General features: G+C 36.0%; 1 pseudogene; it reads right to left on the bottom strand.

Annotated features, from left to right (window-relative positions):
- The window catches only part of LOC102964158, a 38,386-nt pseudogene extending 24,276 nt beyond the window's left edge, over positions 1 to 14,110 (bottom strand).
- Positions 14,111 to 15,806: the final 1,696 nt, after the last annotated feature.

Here is a 15,806-nt window from a genome sequence, read left to right as displayed (position 1 = left end):
AGCTTCTTGGATTTAGATGTCTCTTTCTCCCAGGTTAGGAAAGTTTCAGCCATTATTTCTTCAAATAATTTTTCTTGCCCATCCTGTCTTCTTCTGGGACCCCAAAATGTGAATGTCAGTATGTTTGATATTGTCACATAAGTCCCTTAAATTATTTTCACTACTTTTTTATTTTTAATTTATTTTTAATTTTATTTTGAGACAGACAGAGGCAATGCAAACAGGGGAGAGACAGAGGGAGACAGGGAGAGAGAGACAGAATCCCAAACAGGCTCTGCACTGCCAGATGTGGAGCCCGATGTGGGGCTTGAACCCATGAACTGTGAGATCAAGACTTGAGCCAAAACCAAGAGTTGTGTGCTCAAGTGACTGAGCCGCTCAGGCACCCCTATCTTCACTATTTATTATTTTTTTTGCTTCTCTGATTGGAAGAGTTCTATCACCCTGTCATCAAGTGCACTGATTGTTTCTTTCACTTCATCTAGTCTGTTGCTGAACCCTGTATTTTTCATTTCACTTACTGTGTCCTTCAGGCCAATGACTTCTATGTGGAACATTCTTACATTTATCTTTATATTGAAACTCTCTCTTGGTACATGAGCTGGGGAAGCATTTTATTTCTAGGTTTTTTTTTTTTTAATTTTTTTTTTCAACGTTTTTTATTTATTTTTGGGACAGAGAGAGAAAGAGCATGAACGGGGGAGGGGCAGAGAGAGAGGGAGACACAGAATCGGAAACAGGCTCCAGGCTCCGAGCCATCAGCCCAGAGCCTGACGCGGGGCTCGAACTCACGGACCGCGAGATCATGACCTGGCTGAAGTCGGACGCTTAACCGACTGCGCCACCCAGGCGCCCCTATTTCTAGGTTTAATGAGATATAATTGACATATATCTCTGTATAAGTTTAAGGCATACAGCAAAAGGGCTTGACATATATTGTGAAATAATTATTGCTGTAAGTTTAGTTGGTGTCCATTGTCTCATAAAGAGATAATAAAAAGAGGAAATTGATAAAAATATTTCCTTATCATGAGAACTTTAATAATATTTATACATATCATACAACATCTAAAATAGTCAACTATAGTCATCATGCTGTACAGTACATCCTTTGTACTTACATATGTTGTAACTGGAAGTTTGAGCATTTTTGATCACCTTTCTCCTCTTCCCTTCTCCTCAACCCTTACCGTTGTTTACCACAAATATGATTCCTTTTACTATGATTTTTGTATTGTTCTGTTTTGCATTTAATCCCACATATATGTGAGATCATCAAATAGTCTTTATCTGTCTGACTTCACATAATTCTTTCAAAGTCCATCCATACTGTTGTCAGTGACAAGATATCCTCATTTTCTATGTTTTGTATGGCTGAGTATTTCATCATCTAACACACACACACACACACACACACACACACACACACGCACACCGTTGTCCATACACACAACAATAGATAATTCTTTATCCATTCATCCATTGATTGGTGGAAACTTAAGCAGTTTCCATGTCTTAGAGACTGTAAATAATCCTGTAACGAACAAGATGGTGCAGATATCCTTCCAAATTAGTGTTTTCATTTCCTTTGGATATCTTCCCAGAAGTGATACTGCTGGGTCATATGGTAGTTCTATTTTTAATTATTTAAGTGACCTCCATACTGTTTTCCATAGTGGCTGTACCAGTTTACAGTCCCAGCAATAGTATGGGGTTTCCCTTTTGTCCACATCCTCTCCAGCATGTGTTATATCTTTTAGATGATAGCCATTTTAATAGATGTAAGGTGACATCTCATAGTTTTAGATTTCAATTTCCCTAGTGACTACTGATATTGAACACTTTTTCATGTACCTGTTGGCCATCTATGTTGTCTTTGAGAAATGACTATTTAGGTCTTTTGCCCTTTATTAATCAAATTATTTGGGGTTTTGCTATTGAGTTCCATAATTTGGATATTAAGCTCTTATCTCATAAATGGTTTGCAAATATTTTTTCCCATTCTATTGATTGTCTTTTCTTTGTTGATTATTACTTTTGATGTGCAGGAGCTCTTTGGTTTAATGTAGTCCCACTTATTTATATCTGAGTTTGTTGCTTGTGCTTTAGTTGTCATACCCAAAAAATCATTGCTGAGACCATTGTCAAGGATATTCTTTCTTATGATGGTTTCAGGTCTTATATTTAAGTCTCTTATCCATTTAGAGTTAATTTTTGTGAGAATGTAAGATAGGGGTTTGGTTTCATTCTTTTACATGTGAATATGCAATTTTCCCAGAACCATACATTAAAGAGATTATCTCTTTTCTATTGAGTTTTTTTGGACCACTTGTTGAATATTAGCTAATCATATTTTCTTGGGTTTATTCCTGGGCTTTAGGTTCTATTCCATTGATTTATCTGTTTTTAAACCAATACCATACTATTTTGATTACTATAGCTTTGTGGTGTAGCTGGAAATCAGACGGTGTAATACCTTTTGCTTTGTTCTTCTTTGTTAGGATTGCTTTGGTTATTCAAATGTTTTATAGTTTCATAGATATTTTAGAAGTTTTTTTTATACTACTCTTTAAGAAAAAGTTCTTGCAACCTTGATAGAGATTGCATTGAATCTGTAGATGGCTTTTAGTAGTATTAACATTTTAACAATTTTAGTTTTCCAATCCAGAAACATGGGGTTACATTTTATTTGTGTCTTCTATTTTTTTATCAATGTCTTGTAGTTTTTAGAATAAAGATCTTTAACATTCCTTGTTAAGATTATTTCTAAATATTTTATAGTTTTCTTGCTGTTATAAATGGAATGTTATCTCTTTTTTCAGATAATTTTTTTTCTTAGTATATAAAAGCATGGCTGAGTTTTATATGTTAATTTTGTGTCCTGCAATTTTACTGTTTTTTTTATTAGATGTAATAGTTTCGGGTGGAATTTTGGGGATTTTTCTATATGTAAAATCACGCCATCTGAAATAGAGACAATTTTACTTCTTCCTTTCCTATTTTTATGCCTTTTATTTCCTTTTTCTTTCCTGTCTGTTCTGGCAAGGACTTACAGTAGTATGCTGAATGGTGAGAGTGGGTACTTTTGTTCCTGTTCTTGGAGGAAAATCTTTCAGCCCTTCACCACATAGTATGTTATTAGCTGTGGACTTAGCATATATGCCCTATGTTTTTTGATGCACATTTTTTCTATACCTAATTTTTTAAGAGTTTTCATCATTAACAGATGCTGAATTTTGTCAAATGCTTTTTCTACATCTATTGAGAATATATATATATATTCTCAATAGAGAATAATAGAGAATAGAGAATTCTCAATGGAGAATAATATATATACATATATATATATGTATATATATGTGTGTATATATATATATATTCCTTCAATATAATGTATCACATTGATTGTGTTTTGTATGTATGTTGAACTATCCTTGCATACTACATAGAAATCCCAGTTGATCATGGTATGTAATCCTTTTAAAGTACTGCTAAATTCCAGACTTCAAGCTATACTACAAAGCTGTAATCATCAAGACAGTATGGTACTGGCACGAGAAAAGACACTCAGATCAATGGAACAGAATAGAGAACCCAGAAATGGACCCACAAACGTATGGCCAACTCATCTTTGACAAAGTAGGAAAGAATATCCAATGGAATAAAAACAGTCTCTTTAGCAAGTGGTGCTGGGAAAACTGGACAGCGACATGCAGAAGAATAAACCTGGACCACTTTCTTCCACCACACACACAAATAAACTCAAAATGGACGAAAGACCTCAATGTCAGACAGGAAGCCATCAAAATCCTTGAGGAGAAAGCAGGCAAAAACTTCTTTGATCTTGCCCACAGCAACTTCTTACTCAACATGTCTCTGGAGGCAAGGGAAACAAAAGCAAAAATGAACTACTGGGACCTCATCAAAATAAAAAGCTTCTGCACAGCAAAGGAAACAATCAGCAAAACTAACAGGCAACCGACAGAATGGGAGAAGATATTTGCAAATGACATATCAGATAAAGGGTTAGTATCCAAAGTCTACAAAGAACTTATCAAAGTCAACACCCAAAAACCAAATAATCCAGTGAAGAAATGGGTGGAAGACATGAAGAGACACTTCTCCAAGGAAGACGTCCAGATGGCCAACTGAGACGTGAAAAAATGCTCCACATCACTTATCATCAGGGAAATACAAATCAAAACCACAATGAGATACCACCTGACACCTGTCAGAATGGCTAGCATCAACAACTCAGGCAACAACGGATGTTGGCGAGGATGCGGAGAAAGAGGATCTCTTTTGCATTGTTGGTGGCAATGCAAGCTGGTGCAGCCACCCTGGAAAACAGTATAGAGGTTCCTCAAAAAACTAGAACTACCCTGTGACCCAGCAATGCACTACTAGGCATTTATCCAATACCCAGGTGTGGTGTTTCGAAGGGACACATGCACCCCCATGTTTAAAGCAGCACTATTGACAATAGCCAAAGTATGGAAAGAGCCCAAATGTCCATCACTGGATGAGTGGATAAAGAAGATGTGGTATATACATACAAGGGAGTATTACTCGGCAATCAAAAAGAATGAAATCTCGCCATTTGCAACTATGTGGATGGAACTGGAGGGTATTATGCTGAGTGAAATGAGTCAGTCAGAGAAAGACCAAAATCATATGACTTCACTCATATGAGGACTTTAAGAGACAAAACAGATGAACATAAGGGAAGGGAACCAAAATATAAAAATAGGGAGGAGGACAAAACAGAAGAGACCCATAAATATGGAGAACAAACTGAGGGTTGCTAGAGGGGTTGTGGGAGCAGGGATGGGCTAAATGGGTAAGGGGCATTAAGGAATCTACTCCTGAAATCATTGTTGTACTATATGCTAACTAATTTGGATGTAAATTTTAAAAAATAAAAAATAAAATAAAAACAAAAAAATAAAGTACTGCTAAATTGAGTATTTTATTGAAAATTTTTGCATCTATGTCCATCAGGATTATTAGTCTATAGTTTCCTTTTTTTTAAAATTTTTAAAAATGTTTATTTGTTTTTGACAGAGAGAGAGACAGAGCATGAATGGGGGAGGGTCAGAGTGAGTGGGAGACACAGAGTCTGAAACAGGCTCCAGACTCTGAGCTGTCAGCACAGAGCCCAACGCGGGACTCAAACTCACAGACTGTGAGATCATGACTTGAGCCAAAGTCGGACGCTCAATTGACTGAGCCACCCAGGCACCCCCAATGTAGTTTTATTTCTAATAGAGTTTTTTTTTTCTAGCTTTAATATCAGAGTGCTCTTGGCCTCCTAAAATCAGTTTGGCAATGTTCCTTCCTCTTGGAGTTTTTGAAAGAGCTTACGAAGCATTGGTTTATACTTCTTTAAATAGTTGTAAAACTTGCCAGTGAATCCATCTGTCCCTGGGCTTTTCTGTGTTGGGACATTTTTCGTTAATGATTCAATCTCCTTCCCCATAGTTGGTCTTTTCAGACTTTCTATTTCTTCCTTGCTCATTCTTGGTAGTTTGTATATTTCTAAGAATTTTCCCTTTTATTTCTAGATATCCAACTTGTTGCCATTGTTGAAATCAGAAATGAATGAAGACCAATCTTGAAAATTCCCTGACTATACAAAATCACTTTTGTCATATATAGAAAAATTAATTTAGCTTATTTTGCAAAGCTAACTTAATTTGGAGCACTCCTTGCTTGTGCCTCTGGAAATGATAAGCAAAACTTAAACTCTTTCAATGACTGATATGAGTTAACCACTGAAAATTGAAATATTGTAACCAATCACTATGAAAAACAAAAAGTCATTGATTTCTCACTCTATAAACTGCTACGATCAATTTACCAATGAATCTCATTCCGTGTTTTGGTTTGAAAGCTACCACTTTACAAGATGTCTTTTTGGTGTATGCACAGTAAATTTTTATTGATGACTACATTAATGATTTCTTGGTTGTACTTGATATTTTGAACTTCTGACAGCATATAGGTGTTCTGAGTACCTTTTAAGGATTTTTTTTTTGTATTTCATTTATTTCTCCTCTAATCTTTATTATTTCCTTCCTTCTACTATCATTGGTTTCCGTTCTTTTTTTTTTTCCTAGTTCCCTAAGGTATAGAGCTAGATTGTTTGAGATTTTTCTTCTTAATGTAGATGTTTATTGCTGTGAACCCCCCTTTTAAAACTGCTTTTGCCATATCCCATAAGTTTTGGTATGCTCTGTTTTCATTTTTTGTTTGTATCAAGATACTTAATTTCTCCATTAATTTCTTCTTTGATTTATTGATCACAAAAGCACTGTCTCATTTCCATGTATTTATCTATTTTTCATTTTTCTTCTTGTTATTGATTTCTAGGTTCATAGCATTGTGGTCAGAAAAGATACTTAGTATAATTTCAATCTTTAGCTTGTAAGACTTGTTTTGAGCATTAACACATGATCTGTTCTATAAAATGTTCCAGGTATAGTTGAGAGGAATATGTATTCTGCTGTTGTCAGAACATTTGTTGCATGTCTCCCAGGTCATTTTGTCTATAGCATGGTTCAAATCAAATATTTCCTTACTGAATATTTGTTTAGATCATCCATCTATTGCTGAGAGTGGAATATTAGCCTCTATTATTGTGTTACAACTTAATTCTCTTTTAACCTCTGTTAGTTTTTGCTTTCTGTATTCAGGTGCTCCATTGATGGGCACACAAATATTTATGGTTGTTAAATCTCTTCGATGTTTTGACACCTTTATCATTCTATAATGACCTTGATCATTTTTAGTTCAAAGTCTATTTTGTCTGAAATAAGGCTAGCTACCCCTCCCTTTTTTGTTATGGTTACCATTTGCTTGAAATACCTTTCACAATCCTTCACTCTGGGTCTGTGTGTGTCCTTAAGGTTAAAGTGGATCTCTTTCAGGGAGTATATCCCTTGATCTTTTTATTCAGTCAGCTATTCTTTGTCTTTCAGTGGGAGAATTTTATCTGCTGGTGTTGAAAATACTTATAAGCGAGGACTCATTTTTCCTATTTTGTTAGTTTTCTGGTTGTTTTGTAGGTCCATTGTTCCTTTTGTGTGTGTGTGTGTTGATGTCTTGTGATATCAGCATGCTTTTACTTTATCATGTTCTTTTGTGGCATTAGTATAGAGTTTTCCCTTGTGGTTTCATGAGGACTACATAAAATATCTTAAAATTACAACACTATTTTAAGCTAGTAACAAACTCTAAAAGAATTTCTCTTCATACCTTTTCCTTTCCCTCACATTTTGAATTATCAGTGTCACAGTTTACATATTTTCATATTGTATAACTAATGGCATATTATTGTAGATATGGTTGTTCGACTTCATTTTTTTAAACGTTTAAACCAGAGATGTAAGTAAACTATGCACCACCATTGCCATATACAAAATCCAACTCTGACTATATACTTAGCAGTTTTACACCGCCTTCCTGTCTTTATAATGTTAATTAGCGTCCTTTTATTTACACTCAAAGAATTCCCTTTATCATTTCTGATAAGGCATGTCTAATATGATGAATTCCTTTAATTTTGTTTGTTCAAGAAAGGCTTTACCCCTTCCTCCTATCTGAAACACCACTTCAGTGGGTATAATATTCTTGTAAACATCTTTTTTTTCCCAATATTTTGAATATGTTATTACATTATCTCCTGGCCTGAAAAGTTTCTGTTGAGAAGATTTGCAAGTAGTCACGTGGGGGTTCTTTTGGACGTAACTTACCTATTTTCTCTTTCTGCTTTTTATAACTCTGTGACTAATATAGGTAAGCAGCCCTGGAATGGGAATTAACAGCTACATGGAGGGCCTGGGAGAAGTCAGCCCAGATGAGGCATGCCTGTGGGGTCCAAAGGAACAGGGGGACTTCTCCTCAGCAGTCTCCACAGGCCCAGCTCTGTGTGGCTGCTCTCACCCCCGTGGGAAGATCATAGCATCAATTAGTATATCAGAAGAAATGTTTCAAAGGAGTATGATTTTAGACGCACGTGATTTACAATTCTAAAGGACCGAGGAAATACATGAGAGAGTTCCCTCTAAATCTGTACTCGGGTTTCCTCCCTCCCAGGGTGCAATGAATGCAACTGATTTCTCGTGTATTGGTCTAGAGGTATTTGATGTCTATAAGAGCAACTCTACACAGGTAGCAACCACTCACACTTTGTTTTTTCTTTCTTTCTTTTTTTTTGTTAGATAAAATTAACATACAGAACTGTATGGGAAAGGTGTATGTACAACATAAAGATTTAAATGTATTATGAAATGATTAGCACATTAAGTTTAGATAAAATCCATCATCTTGTATAAAAACCAAAGGAAAAGAAACATTCTTTGTGATGAGAATTTTCAGGTTCTACTCTTAGAAACGTTCAAATATACCCTACAGGAGGATTAACTGCAGTTATCATGTGGTATATACATCCCCAGTATTTATTTATCCTGCAATTGATAATTTTACTGTAACTGTGACTACTTTTTTACCACCTTCATCCAGTTTCCTCACCCTCAAACACCCACCTTTGGCAACCACCAGTCAGATCTCTTTTTCCTTTTTTTTTTTTTTTTTTAATATATATCTTTAATGTTTGTTTATTTTGAGAGAGACAGAGACAGCATGAGCAGGGGAGGGGCAGACACAGCTGGAGAAAGAGAATCCCAGGCAGACTCCGCATTGTCAGCCCAGAGTCTGACACAGGGCTTGAACTCACATGACCGGAGCTGAAATCGAGAGTTGGACGCTTAACGACTGAGCCACCCAGGCACCCCTTTTTCTTTTTTTTTTAATATTAAATATTCACTATTTTTATTTATTTTTGACAGAGAGAGCATGAGTAGGGGAGGGGCAGAGAGAGAGAGGGACAGAGGATCCAAATTGGGCTGTGCGCTGACATCAGTGAGCCCGATGCAAGGCTCAAACCCATGAACTGTGAGCTCACGACCTGAGCCGAACTCGGACACTCAACAGACTGAGCCACCCAGGTGCCCCAAACATCCACGATTAAATTTGAGTTTCTTGCATGATGTGTTTTTAACATTTTTAAAATTTATTATTGAAGTGTACAACTGAATATGTCATATTAGTTTCGGGGGTACCACATAGTGATCCCACAACTCTGTCCATTACTTAATGCTCACCACTATAAGTATAGTCATCATCTGTCACCATACAACATTATTACAATTTTATGAAATATTTTCCACATTAATAACATGCAGAGTATTTCTCTACAGCATGAGTTTTCTTGTGCTGAGTAAAGTTAACTCTTTTATAAAATATTATTTATTTCCAGTATAATTAACGTACAGTGTTATATTAGTTAAAGACAAAATATCCTGATTCAGTAATTTTGTACATTACTCAGTGCTCATACTCTACATTCCCTTTACCTATTTCACCCATCTCCTCAACCACCTCTCCTCTGGTGCCCCCCCCAGTTTCTTCTATATATTGAAGAGTCCGGGGTTTTTTTTGTCTCTTTTTTTTCCTTGGTTCGTTTATTTTGTATCTTAAATGCCACGTGAGTGAAATCATGTGCTATTTATCTTATGCTGACTGACTTATTTCAGTTAGCATTGTACCCTCTAGATTTACCTAGTTGTTGCAAAACGATAAGGCTTCATTTGTTTTTATGGCTAATATTCCTTGGTGTATATATACCACATTTTTATCCATCTAACCATGGATACGTGGCTTGCCCCTATATTTTGGCTCTTCTAACAAATGATACAATAAAATGTGGTTCATGTATCTTTTTGAATTAGTGTTTGTGCTTTCTTTGGGTAAATACCTACTAGTGGAATTATGGGGTCATATGGTAATTTCTAATTTTTAATTTTTTGAGGAAACTCCATACTGTTTTCCAGAATGGCTGCACCATTTGCATTCCCACCCACAGTGTAAGAGCGTTCTTTTTCCCTACATCCTTACCAACACTTGTTTTATTTTAGCCATTCTGACAGGTGTGAGGTAATAGCTCGTTGTGGTTCTGATTTGCATTCCCATAATAATGAATAACGTTGAGTATCTTTTCATTTGTCTGCTGGCCATTTGTATGTCTTCTTTGCAGAAATGTCTGTTCATGTCTTCTGCCCATGGTTTTAATTGAACTGTTTTTTTGGTGTTGAGTTGTAGAAGTTCTTTATATATATTTTGAATACCCTTATCACATATATCATTTGTAAAGGTCTTCTCATATTCAGTAGACTGTCTTTTAGTTTTGTTGATTGTTTACTTTGCTGTGCAGAAGATTTTATTTTGATGTAGTTACAATAATTTATTTTTGCCTTTGTTTCCCTTGATTTAGAAGACACGCCAATGCCAGAGAGATTACTGCCTGTGCTCTCTTCTGGATTTTTATGATGTCAGGTCTCACATTCACATCTTTAACCCATTTTGAGTTCACTTTTTTGTATGGTGTGAGAAAGTATTCCAGTTTCATTCTTTTGCATGTAGCCCAGTTTTCCCAGCACCACTTACTGAAGAGACTATTGTTTTCCCATTGCATATTCTTGCCCACTTTGTTGAAGATTAATTGACTATAACATCGTGCGTTTATTCCTAGGCTCTCTATTCTGTCCATTGATCTAAGTGTCTATTTTTTGTGCCAGTACCAGGCTGTTTTGATTTTTAAAGCTTCATCATAAACTTAAAATCTGGCATTGTGATACTTCCAGCTTTGGTTTTGTTTGTTTCCTTCCTTCCTTCCTTCCTTCCTTCCTTCTTTCCTTCCTTCCTTCCTTCCTTCCTTCCTTCCTTCCTTCCTTCCTTCCTTCCGAGATTGTTTTGGCTATTTGGGTCTTTTGTGGTTCCATACAAATTTTAGGATTGTTTGTTCTGGTTCTCTGAAAAAATGCCACTGGTATTTTGATATGGATTGTACTAAATCTGTAGACTGCTTTGGGTAGTATGGAAATTTTAACAATATTTGTTTTTCCAATCCATGAGCATGGATGTCTTTCCATTTGTTTGTGTTGTCTTCAATTACTTTCATCATTGTTTTATAGTTTTTCAGAGTAAAGGTATTTTACCTCCTTGGTTAAGTTTACTTCTAGGTATTTTATTTTGGTGCAATTATAAAAGGGATTGTTTTCTTAATATCTCTTTCTGCTACTTCATTATTAGCATATACAAGTGCAATGAATTTCTGTACATTGATTTTGTGATGTTAATGAATTCATTTATCAGTTCTAGTAGTTTCTTGGTGGAATCTTTAAGGTTTTCTATATATAGTATCATGTTATCTGCAAATAGTGAATTTTACTTCTTCCTTACCAATTGGGATGCCTTTTATTCCTTTTCTTATCTGATTGCTGTAGCCAGAACTTTCAGTTGAATAAAAGTGGTGAGAATGGACATCTTTGTCTTATTACTGATCTTAGGGGAAAATACCTGTTTTTCCTCATTGAAAATGATAATATCTATGGGGTTTTCATATATGGCCTTTATTATATTGAGGTATGTTCCCTCTAAACCTACTTTATTGAGGGTCTTTATCATAAGTGAATGTTATGCTTTGTCAAATGTTTTTTCCACATCTATTAAAATGATCATATGATTTTTATCCTTTCCTTTGTTGATGTGATGTATCACATCGATTGATTTGCAAATATTGACCACCCTGGCATCTCAGGAATAAATCCTACTTGATAGTGGTGAATAATTTTTTTAAAGTATTGTTGGGTTTGGTTTGCTAATATTCTGGTTAGGATTTTTGCATCTGTGTTCGTCAGAGATATTGGCCTGTAGTTCTTATTTTTTGTAGTGTCTCTTTCTTGTTTTGGTAATGCTGGACTCACAATATGAATTTGGAAGATTTCCTTCTATTTTTTTTGGAATAGTTTGAGAATAGCATTAAACCTTCTTTAAGTGTTTGGTGAAATTTATTTGCAAAGCCATCTGGTCCTGGACTTTTTTTTGTTGGGTGATTTTAGATTACTTATTTAATTCATTGCTAATTATCAGTCTGCTCCAACTATCTATTTCTTCCTGATTCAGTTTTGAGAGGTTATAAGTTTCTGGAAATTTATCCATTTCTTCCAGGTTGTCCAATGCTATGGCATATAATTTGTAGTAATAATCCTTTGTATTTATGTGGTGTTGGTTATTTTCTTTTTATTTTGTTTGAGTCCTTTCTCATTTTTTTTTCCTTTTTTTAAATTGAATCTGGAAAAAATTATTAATTTTATTGATCTTTTCAAAGAGACAACTCCTGGATTTATTGATCCTTTCTTGTTTTCTCTTCTTTCTTTTTTTCTTTTTTTAAGTTTTTCTTTTGTTTATTCCTGCTCTAATCTTTATTTTTCCTTCTATTAGTTTTGGTTTTTGTATGTTCAGCTTTTCTAACATCTTAAGTTATAAGTTTAGGCTGTTTATTGGAGAATTTTCTTGCTTCTTGAGGTAGACCTGCACTGCTATAACCTTCCCTCTTAGAACTGCTTTTGCTGCATCCCAAAGATTTTGGACTATTGCGTTTTCATTTTCATTTCTCTCCATGTATTTTTTACTTTTTTTTCTTGATTGACCCATTCATTGTCTAATAGCATATTATTTAACCTTCATGCATTTGTGTTCTTTCCAGATTTGTTTCTTGTGGTTGATTTCTAGTTTCATAGTATTGTGGTCAGACAAGATGCGTGCTGTGACTTCAGTCTTTTTTAATTTGTTGAGACCTGTTTTGTGACCTAGGATATGATCTGTTTTGGAGAATGTTCCATGTGCACTTGAAAAGAATGTGTATTCTGATATTTTAAGATGGAATGTTTTGAATATATATATATATGTGTGTGTGTGTGTATATCTATAGATAGATAGATAGATAGATAGATAGATAGATATATTTGTCCAATCTGTCTTGTCCAATTGGTCATTCAAAGCCACTATTTCCTTTTTGATTTTCTGTTTGGATGATCCAACCACTCATGTCAGTGGGGTGTTAATTTTCCCTATTGTTACTGTATTACTATGGATTACCTCCTTTATGTTTGTTACTGTATGTATTTGGGTGCTCACATTGAGTGCATAAATATTTATAGTTATTAAGCCTCCTTGTTGGATTGTTCCCTGTATGATTATATCATGTCCTCCTTTGTCTCTTGTTACAGATGGTTATAAAGTCTATTTTCTCTAATATAGGTATTGCTACCCCAGCTTTCTTTGAATTTCCATTTGTATAATGAATATTTTCCATCCCTTCACTTTGAATCTGCATGTGTCTTTAGGTCTGAGAGGAATCTCTTGTAGGAAGCATATAGATGGGTCTGACTTGTATCCATCCTGTCACTCTAGGTCTTGTGATTGGAGTGTTGAATCCATTTGCATTCAAAGTAATTATTGATAGGGATGTACTTACTGCCATTTGTTACTCGTTTTATGGTGAATTTTGTAGTTCTTTGTTCTTTTCTTATGCCCTTTTCTCTCATGGTTTGCTGGCTTTCTTTAATGATATATTTGGATTCCTTTCTCTTTTTTGCTTTATCTATTACTAGTTTTTTACTTGTGGTTACTATTAGGCTCCATATAACATCTTATGCATATAGTAGTCTATTAAGTTGATTGTCACTTAAGTTTGAACCCATTTCTAAAACAAGTAAATATTGTAAAAAGTCAGCCTGAGACTGACAGAACAAATGCCACAAATAAAGTGAGAGAAGAGGACACATCAAAGAAAGTAGGAAGTTCAGAGACAGTTTAGGGAAAAAGCAGATCACAGCTGCTGCAGAGAGGAGGTAGCTGTGGTCATAGAGAGGATGAAAGCGAGGAGTACACATGGAACACACAAAGAGAATATTTTTACAGAGGTTGGAAATCGAGAAGGGCTGAATTGTGTGATTTCTGGCAATCAGCAAGGCTGAAAACCTACAGTTTTAAAAGTCAGCAGGCGCGGCTGGTATAGAACTGGAGAGGGCTCTGGGCTGCTCCTGGAAAGAAGGCAGGCAAGCAACCTGGGAACAGACAGCATGGCAACAGCAATCTGAAGAATGCCTAGGGCAACACAGGGAGACTGTACACTCTCCTCAGAGTTTCCATGAGAGGCAGCACTCAAGGAGATGCCTTCCAGATCAAAGGAGCTGGCTAGCACCATTTCCCTCTCCCTCCCCAAAGCATAAAGACAGGGCCACCTGCAGGAAGCAGTGTAGTGCTGACACTGGCTGCCTAACTTGCTTATACCAAGCCCCACCCACCTGACTCTGGCAGGACTTCCCTTCTTAGTCAAGTTTGCCTCAGTCCCAGTTCTGTGGGTTACTCCCCCAGAAGACCAGCACAAAGCCCTGCTCATACCATGTCTCCTGACCAGAGAATTCTGCAGGATTTCAGTTCTGCTGAAGTGGTATAAGGTCTCTTTTCACAAGACTAGGGCACACCTAATGAAAACTCACCACATTCAAGCCAAGGACCCAACACTGGCCACTGCGTGTAAGGAGAGCCTCTGCAGAGAACTGGCCTGAAGGATAGAGCCGCCAAAACACGACAGCAAAGTGCACACAGCACACACTAGAGGAACTCCCTGAAGCACCAGGCCCTAGGTACCACATGGCCTCTTCTTCATAAGGCCATTATCCTCAGGAGCAGAACACAAAACTGGCTTTTTTTTTTTTAACATAGAGAAGAAAGCAGAGACTTAGACAAAATGCCAAGATGGAGGGATCTATCACAAATGAAAGAATAGATTAAGACAGTGTCTAGAGATCTGAGCAAAACAGATGTAAATAGCATGACTAATGGAGAATCTAAAGCAACAACAATCATAAGGATACTCACTAGGCTCAAGAAAGGAACAGAAGATATTGGTGAGATCCTTATCACAAAGACAGATAAGTTAAAACAGAAATGAAGAGTGCAATAAATGAGAATTGGAAAGAGGCTTGATGCAATGAACAGCAGGCTGGAAGAGGCGGAGAAATGAATTAGTGACCTAGAAGATAAAATAATGGAAAGTAATGAAGCTGAACAAGAAAGAAAGGATCAGGCAACACGAGAATAGCTGCAGGAACTCAGTGACTCCATCAAATGTAATAACATTCTTATTATAAGACCCAGAAGAAGAGAGAGAAAAGGGGGAAGACAATTTATTTGAGTAAATAATAGTTGAAAACTTCCCTAGTCTGGGGAAGGAAACAGACATCCAGATCCAGAAGGCACAGGAAATTTCCATCAAAATCAACAAAAGCAGGCCAAGAAATGCTTTTATAATTACATTTGCAAAATATAATGATGAAGAAAAAATATTAAAAGCAAGAAGGCAAAAGAAGTCCTTAATTTAAAAGGGAAATCCGTAAAGGTAGCTGGAGATTTCTCAACAGAAACTTGGCAAGCCAGAAGGGAGTGGTGTGATATATTCAAAGTGGTGAATGGAAAAAATCTGCAGCCAAGAATGCTCTATGCAGCAAAGTTATCATTCAGAATGCAAGGAGAGAGAGAGTTTTCCAGACCAAGAAAAACTAAAGGAGTTGTGATCACCAAACCTGCCCTGCAAGAAACCATAAAGGGGAGTTTTTGAGTGAAAAGGAGAGACCAAAATGGACAAAGACAAGAAAAGGTCTGAGAAAAACTTTATAAACAAACACTACAAGACATGTAATGAAATGGCACTAAACATATATTTATCAATAATTACTTTGAATGTAATTGGACTAAATACTCCAATCAAAACACATAGGATGTCAGAATGGATTTAAAAAATTCATCTATATTCTGCCTAGAAGAGACTTTAGACCCATAGACATATGCGGATTGAAAGGGGATAGAGAAACATTTATCACACAAATTGATGTCAAAAG

This window comes from Panthera tigris, chromosome B1 (assembly GCF_018350195.1).
Source record: "Panthera tigris isolate Pti1 chromosome B1, P.tigris_Pti1_mat1.1, whole genome shotgun sequence".
NCBI lineage: Eukaryota > Metazoa > Chordata > Mammalia > Carnivora > Felidae > Panthera > Panthera tigris.
Note: the sequence above shows the minus strand (reverse complement) of the source record. Positions and strands in the feature narration are given on the sequence as shown.